Here is a 15,148-nt window from a genome sequence, read left to right as displayed (position 1 = left end):
TCAGACGCCATTCGTGATCCATCATGCACCGACGGCTGAGCTCGTCCGCCCTGGCGTTCAGAGAACCTGCCAGGTGTTGAGCCACCAGGGTCACGCCCTGGCGTTCCAGCCATTGCCAAAGGCGAAGAGCCTCCTGGCAAAGGGTCCACGACCCCACCCCGCCCTGTTTGTTGCAGTACCACAGTGTTGTCCGTGAACACCTGCACTACACTCCCCCGGACAGAGGGGAGGAATGCCTTCAGTGCCAGACGAATCGCCCGCAACTCCAACAGGTTGATGTGGAGCCGGGCCTCCGCCGGAGACCAGAGGCCTCTGATCTCCGCCTCTCCCATGTGGCCTCCCCAGCCCTGGAGGGACGCGTCCGTCACAACCACGTGCTCCAGTTGGGGAAGGGAGAGGGATCTGCCGCTGACCCAATCGCGGTCTGTGAGCCACCAATGCAACTGTCTCGCAGTGCCCTCCGAGATCAGGACGTGGTCGGACAGATTGCCCTGATGCTGGGCCCACTGAAACTTCAGGTCCCACTGCAGAGCCCGCATCCGCCACCTGGCGTGATGCACCAGAAGGATGCAGGAGGCCATCAGCCCCAGAAGCCGCAGCGTCAACCTGACCGAGACCCGGGATAACGGCTGAAAGATGAGAATCAGAGCCTGAATATCCCGGACCCGCTGCTCGGGTGGATAAACCCGAAACCGCGCCGAGTCCAGAACCGCTCCGATGAAGAGGAGCTTCTGAGAGGGACACGGGTGTGACTTTGGCACATTGATGGAGAACCCCAGCTGGTGCAGGAGATCTGCCATAGTCTGGAGGTGGCTGATGACTGTCAGGGGCGAGCCCGCCTTCAACAGCCAGTCGTCTAGGTAGGGGAAGACTGAAACCCCGAACCTGCGCAGATGAGCTGCGACCACCGCCATCACCTTCGTGAACACCCGTGGGGCGCTGGTAAGGCCAAAGGGGAGCACGGTAAACTGAAAGTGCTCGTGGCCAACCGTGAACCGCAGGTAGCGTCGGTGGGCCGGCAGGACGGGGATGTGGAAATAAGCGTCCTGCAAGTCCAACGCTACCATCCAGTCTCCTGGGTCCAGGGCAGCTAGGACCTGAACCAGTGTCAGCATCTTGAACTTCTCCTTCCGGAGGAAGCCGTTGACGTTCCGTAGATCCAAGATAGGGCGTAGGCCCCCTTTGCCCTTCTTGGGCACCAGAAAGTAGTGGGAGTAGCAACCACACCCTACTTCTGGCCCAGGGACGCGCTCGATGGCCCCCTTGGCCAAGAGGGCCGTAACTTCCTCCTGCAGAAGTCGCAAGTAATCCCCCGATACACGGTGGTTCTGCGGTGGCATGGCTGGAGGAGTCGCCTCGAAGGGGAGGGAATAGCCCCTTCGGACGATTTGCAGCACCCACCTGTCCGAAGTGACAGTGCGCCAGTGGTGGTGGTGATGGCGAACCCTGCCCCCCACTGGCGTCACATGGGCCTGAAAGCACGGACTAGGAGGGTTTTGAGGCGGATGCTGCGGGGGAAGGTGTGGACTGACCTCGCCGCTGCCCCCGACCGCCCGGACGGCGGTTCCCACGGCCGCAACCGTGTTGGGTATTGCCCTGCGGAGCGTGGCTGGCGGCGAGTGTGGGCGCACCCCTTCCGTGGCCACGAAAGGAGTGAAAGGCAGCCGATTGCTGGCGCTGGCCCGAGAGGCCTAAGGACTTGGCCGTAGCCCTGGAGTCCTTAAAGCGCTCAAGCGCATGGTCTGCCTTGTCGCCAAAGAGGCGACGGCCATCGAACGGCATGTCCATGAGCGTGCTCTGGACATCAGCCGAGAAGTTGGCAGACCTCAGCCTGGCGTGGCGTCTGACCGCCACCGTCGTTGCCATCGCTCTACCCAGCGAGTCGGTGGTATCCAGCCCACACCTGATGGAATACTTGGCTGCATCCTGGCCCTCCACAAGGGCTTGGCCGAGTTTGGCCCGTACCTCCAACAGACACTCTGGCAGCACTTCCGCGACCTTATCCCACACAGAGTGGGTGTAACGTCCCAAGAGGCAGGCGGTGTTGGAAGACCGCAGGCCTAGACTAAGGGATGAGAAGATCTTCTTCCCATACTGGTCATACTTCTTGGATTCCCTGTCGGGCGGGGCCGATGGGAAAGCGGTCTGGGAATTAGAGGCCTGGATGACCAGGCTCTCGGGGGTAGGGTGGGAGGACAGGAAACATGGGTCGCCCGGGGCTGGGCGGTGGCGCCTGGCCACGTTCCTATCTACGGGCGAACCCGTAGCGGGCTTGGACCAAGTGCCCAGAAGAACGTCGGTCAAGGCCTCATTAAAGGGCAGCAGAGGCTCGGCCGAGCTTGACTGCGGTTTAAGGACCTCAGTGAGGAGGTTAGTCCTCACGGCCGCGACGGGGAGCTCAAGGCCCAAGGCCTTGGCAGCCCTCATCAGCACCACACTATAGGTTGCCCCCTCCTCCGAAGCCACGGTAGGAGGGGAGACAAAACCAGTTTCTGGAGAGGTGTCCAGGCACTGGGCTCCCCAAGGTCTCCTGTCCAGTCCTCATGAGACTGACACTCCCTGGTCAGAGGGTCCTCAGACCCCTCCCAGTCCTCTTCATCACCCATCTCCTGAAACCCAGGGTTCTCAACAAATGGGGCCTGTTCATAAAAGTGAAAGTCACCCAACGGCGTCTGGAGCGGCGCCCATCGGGGCCGTCCCGACGACTGAACAGGAACGAAGGTGGAACCGGGGACGGCGCCGCCCGAGGACGTCGCCGGAGGCGACACCTGCGGGTCCGACGCCGGGGAGGCCGTAAGATCCACTGGCGACTAACCAGATCCCTAAGGAGGGCCAGCGGAGTCCTGCGGCGCCGGGCCCGAAGGCGTCGGCGGCGTCGGGGCCGAAGCACCCGACGGCGTCGGGCCGGAGCCGCCGACCCGCTAGGGGCCCCAGACGGGTCCGCTGGGCCCGAAGGCGCCGCGGAGCCCGCCGGAGGAGAGAGTTTCCTCATGGCCATGAGGAAGCGCTCGACCTCCTCCCGCGTCGCGTTCAGCCCAGGGACCGGAGGGTGTGGAGCTGCACGCGGCGCCCACGACTCCGACGGAGCCGCGTGGGTGGTGTCACCCGAACCCCCGGCCGCATCGTGCGAGCGTCGGGGGGAGTCCGAAGAGCGATGACGCCGCTTGGACTTCTTGTGCCTCTTACCTGACGACGACTTCGACCCGGAGGAGTGCGGCCTACCCTCGGAACTGTGGTGGCTCCCTCGACCTCCCATGGGATCGGGACCTCTCGCGGCGCGGGACCGACTGCCCGAGTTCGAGTCGCCTGCGGGACCGCTACCGCCTGGCTTTCGAAGAGAGGGCCCGGCAGTCGGAGCAGGCCTTGTCGTCGTGTTTGACGCCCAGACAAGATAAACAGACGCGGTGAGGATCCGTGACCGACATCAGGCGGTCGCAATCGTCACAGTGCTTGAAGCCGGGCATCCCTACGGCACCGTTCGGAGTTGAGAGACTCGAAATACAATCAAAAGTGATCAAAAAGTTTTAGTCAAAAATTGACTAGGGTTACTGCTTTTTCCAGATCTGCGCTTGCTGGCGCGGGAAAAAGAAGAACTGACGTCCGCACGCTGAGGCGGCGTCTAAGTACTCCGACGACGTCATCACGGCGCCCACGACGGACGCGGAGCCGCAGACGACGCCTACCGACGCGCAAGGGTACTGCTACGCAAAAGTTTCCGGATCCAGTCTGACGCCTGGGGATATTCTAAGGTAAGGAATCTAATACTAACGTGTCTCTTTCAGATAATGCCAATAGGATGGAAAAGAAAATACAAATAAAAACATGCCCGTCTAAAGAAGGCGGCTGAATCCCTTGCAATACGAATTTTACATTAAAAAGCAAACTGACCATAGCATTGTAATAACAGTACAGGTGCCTTTTAGCAGACAAGAATACTTACAAAAGGGAAAGAAAACCTTTGTAGTTTTCATGTAAATCACAGGAGAATATGATTACTATTGGATCATACAAGAATGACTACAAAAATAAATAAAAAATAAGAAATTACAAAAAAGAAGCATAACTAAAATAAAGTTCTGGACAACTCTACCATTTAAGTGCACTTCTTTTTAGGTGGATGTGTACATATGATCAGTCTAAAAACAGTCACTCAGCAAGAGAGCAAATATGTGAAGTGGACAGAACCATTGCCCAATGGTTGTATGCTGTAGTGAGCAGAAGCAAAATATAAATTACAGCCAAGAGAATGGATGGAGGGCTCACACCCAAACCAATCATGCATGGATGAGCTATTCAAAACTACATGTTATGTAGTAACAAAAGTTGGTTGTACAAGGTCAATGCCTTTTTTGCCAGCTTAGAAAAAGTCAAAGGACAAAATGACCGTTCTTTTGCATTTGTCAACAATGCTAATAAGAAAAAGGGGACAAATCGGACAGCTAAAATGTATAGCAGCAGTAAACATATTGACAGAAAAGTTCCTAACAGGATCAAATAGTAAGAAAATGAGAATCAGATTCAATGATAAAGAGTATCTTTTAAATAGAATAGATTACCAATTGTGTTCCCAAATATGTGGAAACACAGATTACAATGGGCATAGTGCTTGGTTGATGTATTCCAGCATCACTTTTATTTAATTTCTCCAAGATAAAGACCATTGCCTTAATATGTATTCCTGCTCTCTGAGTGAAACTTTCTTAGATTTTCATGGCTAAGTCATCTTTTGAAAATTTGTTTGACAAATGTACCAAAAAACAACTTCTTGGAGCAAGAGGTCAAACAATACATACATTTTCTTTTCTTTCAAAGTAATCTCAAAGCTTTAGTCATCTCCTACAAAAACAAAAAACAGATGGAAAGTGGGTATTGTTAATAAAGTAAACAGCTAGAGAGGGCATTCCACTGTGGTTGTAATATAGTAAGCAGCTGGAGAGAACCTAAAAGCAAAGTTCCAAAACCAGCTTCAGTTCCCTCTATATCAGATCCCTGTTTCAGTAAACCAGTCTAAACTCTGTTTCTTACACCCTACGGTTCTGTTTACAGACCTCTTGTTCGAGATGCGCCTGCCACACTAAAAACATTTTTGGGTGAGTACTTTGCTGCCTCCTAGACGTAGAAACAAATTTAAGAGGCTATATACATGCAGTGCCAGTGAAAATAACTGTGGTCCAATCAAATGTGTTTTAGAAACACGTATGAATAAATCTGCATTCATACATTACGAAACTGCAAATAGTAAAATGGATGTTATATACCCCAGTAAAGTTTAAATAAGGCCTTAAATATACAGCAACAGGTACCATATTCACAAGCCAGTTTGAAGAGCTTGTATTTCCCTGCAACATGTGCGCCGCCTGAATGCACAACCATGTAGACACAAAAAGTAAACACAGCATTGAGCATTTATGCAGATCTGCTAGAATATTCTATTTATTACTACTAAACACGAAAGAGGGGACATCATGACCCCGCTAAGGCGTCATTCACCTTAATAGTAGTAATAAACAGCATATTAAAATTGCCACATCTGCAAAAACACATTTAGATTTAACAGTGAGTTTCCCCCCCAAATTGTTGTTGGCCTGGTGCATCACAGTAGAGCCGGCAAAATGAGAAGTATTCTTTTAGCAAGTCAATGGCAAACAGATGGGAGGGTGGCAAGCATTAAAAAATGAACAAAAAATTAAATCTTTTGCTTTTTTTTAATCAAGAAAAACATTTACTGATTTAAGGTGAAGAGGGAGCTTGAGTGAAAACATTTCAAATATTGCTTTCATCTGTCAACTGTGTTCAAGTACCATGGTTGCAAACATACACATTTCAGCATACGGTTTAATTTTCTGCAGATAATTCTACATGATTAAAATCTACTTGTTCTCTGTGGTCTTCTTTTAACTGAGAAATTGCTTAAAAAAACATTATTTAAAAAATAAAAACCATAAACTCTGCAAAGTACAAACATTTACATCCTTGCACAGTTCTTGTGCATTAGTATAATTTTCTTTATATACATATATACTAATGTGTGCTTAAAATCACACAACTTTAGTATAAACTTAAACAGTTAGGTTCTACCAAAAGATTATTATAAAAAGGAAACCTTGACATGGGGGTAACCGAAAACATAACTAACCATATTATTTGTGTAGTGTTCCATGCACACCATATGAACACTTCCAAGCATTTACAGTTCTGCAAACTGGAGCAATGGGCTCGTTGAATGAGCTCACTGTGCTATGATTAGGGAAAATAATTCTGAAACATTACTTAGAATAAACTGGCACCTTCCACTGTAAAACAATTTTCTTCAAAAGGCTACTCGAAGCACTAAGCCTCCTGTGACAAATGCTGGGAAGCCATTTTGTTTGCATGTTGATTGCACTAAAATAGAAGGGAAGTGGACAGCTTAGTGCCACATTTCGCACAGTGTTTGGACTTGTCGTCACCAAAGTCAGAGTACCATTTCCAGTACTTCCAAAAGAAAGAAAGGAACGTAATTGTCCGTCAATGTTCATATATATAGGCAATTGTGCATGTATGATTGATGCCACATGCGTCCATCCGTTCCAGGAAAGAACTTCAGTCCGTTGGCATACCCCATTACCACGAGTCTTCTTTGTGTTCCTGAAGGGAAAAAAGTAGTATAAATAAACGTTAGGTATGATCTATTGTTGCAACAATTCAAAGTCCGGGGGTTTCAATCGTGCTTCTTCAGTTGCGCCCCATCTCAGGAAAAGGTATAAAAAAATATATCCAATTTTCGATATTAGATTTTACAAGGACAGAGAGTAATCATTTCCAGAGGCGTCATTTGACCTTTGACAAAGCCCAAACAATATCAAATCCCCAAAATTCGTATTTTAATATTTAAAATATTTGCATTAAAATAGCGAGCATACGAGTATTACATTAGGAAAACAGTCCAGGTCAGTCAAACCCAATATATAAATAACAGATAGAATTTATGTACTTTAAATACAATGAAGAAAAAAGAAAATAGATAGTCCACAAAACATACAACAAATGCAAAACTAGGAAGGAATCCCATTAGCCACAGAGCATAAATTATACAATGGACAAAAACAGACAAGTGCACAAAAACAAAAAGACAGTATACTCATGAATTAGCCTTCACACAGCTTCAAAAAATTCATATACATAAATTAAATACAGCAGTCTTTAGGCGTCTGAAGTTTGGCCTGTTCAAGGTAATCCATCAAACAGACCGTCCACTGGCACATTGGGTACATTCATTCCTGTACAGCTCATAACCACAAAACAAATACATTAAAAGAGTTAGAATTTGGGTCGCTGATTCTTTCTTTCGAATGGGACAAGTGGTGCCCAACATCTGATGCTGGGCTGTGTTGTACCATTCTACGGTGGATTTCTTCAGTTGTTTTTGCCAAAATAGCCTTCAGGGACATTTACTACAGTTCAAAGAATTCCCCGTACTGCATGAAGTATGGGTCAGATACCACCACTCTTTGTAACCATATCTGAAATGCTTGCAATTACGGTGGAGGCACTTGCAAAGTCCACACTTAAAATGCCCACATTACAGGTCCCTTAACAATTAGCTCTGTGATAGTGTAGGGGTTCTAAGGTTCCTTAAATGTTCTGGCCAGATGGTTATGCAAATATTGTCACACATTTAAGTGTTAAGTGTGGTAGATCAGTAACTACTCTGGTCTTCTACAAAAAAGGGCCAATTTACCAAGACAATGTTCTTAATGGAATGACTAAAATGACCAAATGTCGTATCACAAAGTAGGTTGGACAATGGTGTTTTTTTCTTTTATTCTCAGTGAAAAGTCGTGATCACAGCACCATGCTTCTTTCACCGGAAGTCCCACTAAATGCTTAAAATAGTCTATCGGAAGTAGTTTCTCATATAGAATTAGTTCTTCAAGAAAATAGTCTGCTTTATAATTCCTAAGGACCCTTTAAAATTATCACATGTCCTCGAATGAAGGTAGCAAGCTCCTGAACAGAAGAGATGGAACGTGGTTGACTTTTGGGCCACTCTCAAAGGAGGGTAAGTATGAATCCATCAGAAATAGGTTGTCTGGAGCAGTGAGAGGATGATTATTCAGTCTACGCGTTTTATTTTGGATTCCATTGATAAGTAAAAGTGCAGCTTTCCTTATCAGTATTGAATGAGGAACTAATTGTAAGCATCGGTCTATCAACTCAATGCAAGACATTGAAATGCAGATACACAAAGGTGTGGAGTCTGGTAGCCGACCATAAAGACTGCCTCTATGTAGAGCTCCACTTGCCTATGTGTGGAGGGGCATTCTCCGCAGCTCTGCCTGGTCCAAGACACTTCCTACGGTGGGGAGAGAGAGAACACAACACCGAGAGGGGGGTGGTGGGGGGGGCGGGGGGGGGGGGACCCACACCGTCCGATGCTGACCTGACCTCATCTGGGGTGCACTGATGGCTCCACTCTCTGGAACGCGATGTACTCTTCTACCTTCTCTGTCTACAGTTGTGGGCTGAGTCCAGAGAGGGCTGCGTGCTGCCAGTGACTGCTACGTCCTTTGCAGTCAACTGTTTGGCCCTTGCTCCTGTCCTTCACGCAATCTGTAGCTCACACCCAGACATGCAACAGCATCAGCCTCATCCTCCTGCATGGCTGTAGTCCATGGCTATTTCCCAGCAACTATGATGCTGGGCCTCAGAGCGCCACCAGTCACCTACCGCTCTCTCCGCCTGCATTGCCACTGGGGTGGCTTCTTGAAATTACGCGCCACCCCCATTCATATTACTGAGCACTGGGTCCTCCTTTGTTCCACCTCATACGACTAGATGGCAGCAGGGTTGTAGTCACTTATAGCAGGGGCGCCCCCAATGGCCACTCTAATGTCTGCCAGCCTCTTCCCCGCATGCAGACGTTCTGTAGCATCCCAATCTGCGATCAGGAGCGGGGGCAAGATTGGAGCCTGACTTCTCTTCTTTCTTTGTCCGCGAAGCCACAGGGGAGGCCCTAGTGGGGGAGTTCAAGCCCTCCCTGTTCTACTAATGAGTTGCGGCCTTGGGTGATGAGGAGACTGGGCCTATTAAATTGCCCCCTCGGTGTACTGGTCGACCTATCTCCTGATTAAGGGTCACAGGGGGCAGCAGGTGTGCACACTGAGTGCCTCTTTGACTACAGGTCATCTGGACTACTATATTCTCAACCATAATCTGGCCCACCGGTCTGTGATCCCTCTACCCCTCTTAGGGTGGTTGCACAGGAGACGGGTAGAGGCTGTGGGCCAGCTCCATCTTAACTGCATGGCTGGCACCTCCTCAATCCATGACCTTACGGTGGCCAATGTTCACTTATGTATATAATCCACCATGTTTTGTCCCTTCCCAGTCACCTTTCTCCGACCCAGACGACCCAACTGCCTTCTAGGTGTTCCTATGGACAGCAGTATGGCCACTAGACAACTTTCCTTTAGAGAGGTGATGGGGGAGGGAAAAAGCCTCCATAGATCTTATTCTGAAGGAGATCAAAGCGATGGGTGCGAGGCTGGGTTCCATGGACATAAAAACGTTGGACCTTGTGGCCGATGTGAAAACATTTGGAGTGGATCTAGGCTCTCTTCCATTCCAGACTGGATGGCCTGGAACAACACACATCCCATGTGAAAGAAAGATTGGACTTCGTGGACACCTTGGTTCTGGATATTTAGCACCTCAGTCAAAAAGTTGTGGACTTGGAAGATCAGGCCAGTAGGGACAATGTCCGATTCTTTGGGGTACCTGAGAAAATGGAACAGGGAAATCAAGTCTGGGCCCTTCCCCCAGTGCCGGTCATGCCTTTAAGCCCCCCCCCTGAATTTAAAAGGGCCCACAGGATATGCGCACAACAGGAATCACAGGAGGTCAATGCACGCCCCACGGATCATTGCCTGCATTCTTCAGTAAAAACAGGCTTGCCAGGTCCTCTACTTAGCCTAGAAATATGTTCCCCTATAACACAGAGGGGCACATGATCCAACCTTTTGGATAACAATAAATGGCAGCTCAAAGAACTACTCCGACCTGGAGAATTTAGCCCACTTCCTGGACAGTTTGGTGGACCAGTGAACGGACCGGCCTGCCCTGTCTTCCTCAGACCTCTACATCTGTTCTAGTCCTTCAGACAGAGAAACATCCCACTGCAAGGCAGTGTCCTTGACACAGTTTCCGCAAGCAAGCTGAACGTGACCTTGCCATTCAACATGTGGCTGAACTCACACAGGATAATTGAATGGAAAAATACCTATCGCCTTAGAAGCAGACCCAGGGATCGAAGGATTGAAGAATGAAGTCAGCAGAGTATTGACAAATCCTCTTCTTTGAGCAACAATTGTTACATATTCTATACTATGCACTGTTGTGTGCTTCTGATGGTTGCTGTTGACCTCTTCCCGGCTTCCCTCCCAACTTTCCTTCACAGGGGCCACCATATCAGTGTTGTCCTTCCTTCATATTCCCCTACCTCTGGATGGCTCTCCGATATTTTCCTACTATGGACTCCCCACTGGACGAATAAGTTACTTACCCTTGGTAAGACCTTATCTGGCACAGACAAGATTTAGCTGCAGATTCCTTACCTTGAATAATCCCCAGGTGCCAGAATGGATACGGAAACTTTTCTACAGCACTACCCCTGTGGATCTATAAAGAGCATCGAGCGACTTTGTAACAACATCGTCCACTGGATGGGAAGTCAAAAAGCCCTCTCCTGGCGCACTAACGTAAGTTTCTTCTGCGACTACTTTCCAAGCTTAAAAGTGGAGTCATATATAGAGACTGCTATGGAAACAGTGTGCCCAAAAATAATCTTTTTAAAAAACGTTTATATAAACATCTTTTTTCTTTTTCAATGAAGGCAAAGGAGTGCACAGAAGGGATTTGGAAGAAAAGGAGAATACGTTTGCAGAGAAGGGAGGATGGGGGGGTCGGTAAGTAATCTGCGGCTCGATCTTGTCTCTACCAGATAAGGCATTACCAAAGGTAGTAACTTATTTATCTGATAGAGACATCTAGGCACATGTTCCTTCCCTTTGAATGAGATACCCAGGCAATACCATCCTGGAGGAGGTTCTGTGAATAGATTCCATAAAGGATCCCAACTAGGCTATCCAGTCTGTATAAGAAAAAGAGGGAGAGACCGGCTGCCAGGAAGGACATCCCACCAGAAACATTGTGGAAAACCCAGCATGGAACTGAGTCTGCAGCCATGCAAGAGCATGGGAAGGGCACCATGGCAGAAGAAGACAAGTTGGAAAGAACACTCCACAAACATGAGACTACAACTCCCTCCCCCTCACCCCCGGTACGTGAACCAGCTTAAGAGACAGATAGGCAGGCCAAAGACAATAGCTAAAACTATGGAGCCAAAGCTCCGAACCATAGAAGTAATTAATGCAGAGAGCACCAACCAATAGTTTAAGAAAGCGTAACGGACAATAACAATCATGGCCATGGACCACGTGTGGCAGAGTAAACATCTCAAGAGGGAAAGAAGTGCTCTAGGACTGAGCAACTCAATCCCCCGAGAAGAGTGGGGGGGCAAGAGCACAGCAAGGAGAATGTGGAGGTTCCTCCAGGACACAAGGAAAAGCGCAAGAATGCCAGCAACACACACTCCGCCCGAGAAGAGAGGCATCTGAAATTGGTGGATTAGATGCACTGCAGGTCTCCCTTCTCTACCTTATCTCCCTAATTCCTTCCTTTCTCTCTGCCTCCTCTCCTCGCAGTCTTCTTCTTCACTCTGCCCCTTTGCTGTGCAACCCACGTTCCACTCTATCCCAGGGACCACTTCACAGCCCAGAGGTATCACCTTTGGTCTCCACACAACTATGCCTTTAGCAGGCCCTCCTGTATCCTCGCCACTACCCATCATATCCCACAATGCCAACGGGCCGAACCACTATGTCAAGATACTCTTCTATTTGGCCTCCAAATGGGTGGATATCACCCACCTCCAAGAAACACACCTTTACCCTGCCGAAACCTCTCAACTCTAGAGAGACTGCATGGGAAGGGTACTCTACAGTTGTCGTCCTTTCGCCTGACCAGACGTCAGACTCTGGGAGCTCCAGGAAATGTGGGGTTGCCATACTAACATAAAAATCCCTTCCCTGCTTGTTATTGAACTCCTGAACTGATACAAATAGGAGATATTCCCTTGTAACAACTAAGGTCAATAGGACTGTTCTCGGTGTGGGCTCTTTGTATGCTAAAAACAGGTCAAAGGGGCCTTTCCGCCTACAACGCAATAGAGTTCTGACAGAACTTGGGTCCATGTGCATTATTTTAGGCGTGATTAGAACCTGGCGCCTGACATGACCCTTGAATAGATAGGCCCCGTTGACATAGCAAATGCTACTGAATGACATACGGCGCCTGGCATATGATACCTCCTCCACATGGACGACCGGGAATATAGGTCTCTCCTGCCCATGCCTCATAGGCGCAGAAAGATTACTTTCATATAACCCATGCGACCGTGCCCAAATTGATGTATAGCAACATCCTTGAGACAACCTATCTGACCACAACCCAACTAGTCCTCTCCTTGACTGGAAACTCAGGACCATCCACAATTGGACACCATAGCGATGTAATACTTTGCGCTATAAAATGCCCTTGGAAAAGATAAGCCTTCAGGAAAACCGCAATACTTACCTGTCTGACAACAAGGGTTCAGCCTAGACATTCTGGGCAGCGGGGAAAGCCGCAATCTGGGTACAATTACGGAGACACAGATCCCTGGCAGGCATCCCTTGAGTGGGACATTTGACTGATGAGCAAGTCATACCTTACCATCCCATTAGACAGCTCACGGCGTCAGCTGGTGTAAGCAAAAAGGGAGCTGAATTCCCTTTTCCCTACCAAAGTGGAGAACATGCTATATCGACTTAAGGCCCCACACTACAGACAGGGTGAGAAGGTGGATAGATTATTGGCTGTTAAGTTGTGGCAACAGGAAGCAGAGATAGCTATCCCAGCCATCAGAGACGCCTCATGTAACACCAACAGAATCATGAGATAATGCAGATGCATTTGCAACACAGTATAAATAATTATACAGTTCAAGGCCCACAGCACTCTGAAGACATAGAGGAGCATTTTATACAGGGCTTCCACCCTACATGTCTTAATAGCAAGAAAAGGGCATGTGTAGCCAGGGAAATGACTAAAGAAGAGATCTCCCGAGCCATTTAAAACGTTCTGTACAATAAGGCTCCAGAAAAACGGAAGCACTGGACCCTCATACAATGCCCATAAAGCAGCTGAGGAGGTAGGCCACCTTGCCGTCTTCTCCACCAGGTTCCCTAATCACGGTTCTGCCCAAAGCGGCAAAGTACCCACTCCAGTGCAACAGCTATCGTCCAATACCTCTACTCAATGTGGATGTTAAGATTCTAGCAGGGATATTGGGCACGTGCCTTAAAAGGTTGATCCCCACCCTCATTCATTCTTCCTAGGTCAGGTTTGTGCAGGGTAGGTGCTCCCGCAACCACCTAAGAACACTGGTTCATTTCCGATGGCTTTCTTGAGGTGCACCGGAGAACAGAGTATAGCTCTCAGTCAACACCGAGAAGGCATTCAACATCATAGACTGGACATACTTATTTTGTACCCTTCACAGATTTAGTCTTGGTGACTACTTTATTACTAAAGTTAAATGTTTGTACACAAATCCGATGGCACAGGTCAACTGTGGAGGGTTCCTGTTGGATTCCTATTGGTGTTGCAGGGTACGCAGTCTACACACCATGCAGACTGTTGGAGATGCCATCACCCAGACTGCAACATGCTTCACATCCTCCATTGCCACACCTGAAGAACTTTTGGTCCAAAATCCATACCACTCTATTGACTTGAACCTGCCAGTCACCGTTCCTGGGATAACCTGCCTGCCCCCTTTCCTGGGAAACTTGTTCTACACAAAAAGGTCAGCCAGCCCACACTGACTAATCTCATGGAGCCCTTGCTGTCAAAAGCTCTCACGGCTGTGCAAAGATTTATGTACTGCGCCATCTGGCACTCCCCCTGACCCCCCCACCGCCTGAGTCTGACCCACTCTGAATAGTTGACTGAAATGTACAAAACTGCGACTTATAAGCAAAGCAAAGATTGAGGGATTTCTTTATATTAAGGACAGAATGGAGACATTCCCTCGAGTTCGGGCTCCAGGCACTCGACATGGATGACAGTCGAGAGGGCGGAGCAGCCTAAGCATGGACAGGGATCCTGGACTTTCGTTCACTGATTGGGGAAGACCACCCTGGTCGTCACACCACATCCCGATCTCCCCCACCCCTTCCATATCAGGATTCTCTCCTCATCCCACCAGTACTGCATCCCCCCGGATGCAGAACCGTATTACCCACTAGAAATGTCTCTGGGGCACTGTCTCACTCCTCACTGCTTTACATACCTCTCGGTTGTTCCCCTCCCTCCCCCCACCAGTTGCTGTATGTATATTTTTGTGAACAGTTTCCATACACTTGCTGTACCTCTCTCTGTTCTTCCTTTGCATTGAGATATAATCCTTGTTATTACTGCTTTCTACACACACTGGGACCATTCTGCAAAATCACTTATTGTTCAATGTATACCCTTGCGTGGAAAAAGTTTTGTCACACAGTAATTGACTAGTTCCTCAGCAGATCCATGTATTCATTTAGGGTGCGAGGGTGGGACATTTTGCATCTTGAGTTTTTCATTCTCTTTTTTGTAGTTTACATTGGATGCTTTGCACGCTGTACCCTGCCTGACCTGTAGGTTTTGAGAATGATGAATTTTACAATGTGAATGTGTTTTTCTCCCATGTTCTACCTGAGCGTGTTCGTGTCTATATGACTCGGCTGTGGAATCAGTAACTGACTTCTTTCCCTCCTTTTTTCAATAAAGGACTGAAACACAAAAAAAGAATGTGGTTACACACACGGGAACAGGTGTTTTGCCCTCATTTGTCAATCTGAATAGTTCCAGGCATGCACAGCTCTACAGAAAAGCTTTGCAGGGAGTGTATGGCCCTTTCAGTAGATGGTCTTCACACACAGTATCTGAAATGCCAGAAAAGTACTGATCGGTACTAACCAATAAATTCACACAATTTATGTCTGGCTAGTGCAGCCTGTTTGTGGTA

General features: G+C 48.4%; 1 protein-coding gene across 1 annotated transcript in view; it reads right to left on the bottom strand.

Annotated features, from left to right (window-relative positions):
• Positions 1-5,701: 5,701 nt before the first annotated feature.
• Positions 5,702-15,148, bottom strand: part of PRKX (protein kinase cAMP-dependent X-linked catalytic subunit) — a 412,224-nt gene continuing 402,777 nt past the window's right edge. Inside the window, exon 9 of the mRNA XM_078657985.1 lies at positions 5,702-6,627. The gene's annotated coding sequence lies outside the window, so the exon portion shown is untranslated. The remainder of the gene's footprint in view (positions 6,628-15,148) is intronic.

Source organism: Lissotriton helveticus, chromosome 8 (genome assembly GCF_964261635.1).
Source record: "Lissotriton helveticus chromosome 8, aLisHel1.1, whole genome shotgun sequence".
Taxonomy (NCBI): Eukaryota; Metazoa; Chordata; class Amphibia; order Caudata; family Salamandridae; genus Lissotriton; species Lissotriton helveticus.
The sequence above is the reverse complement of the archived record's forward strand: the minus strand, read 5'-3'. Positions and strand labels throughout refer to the sequence as shown.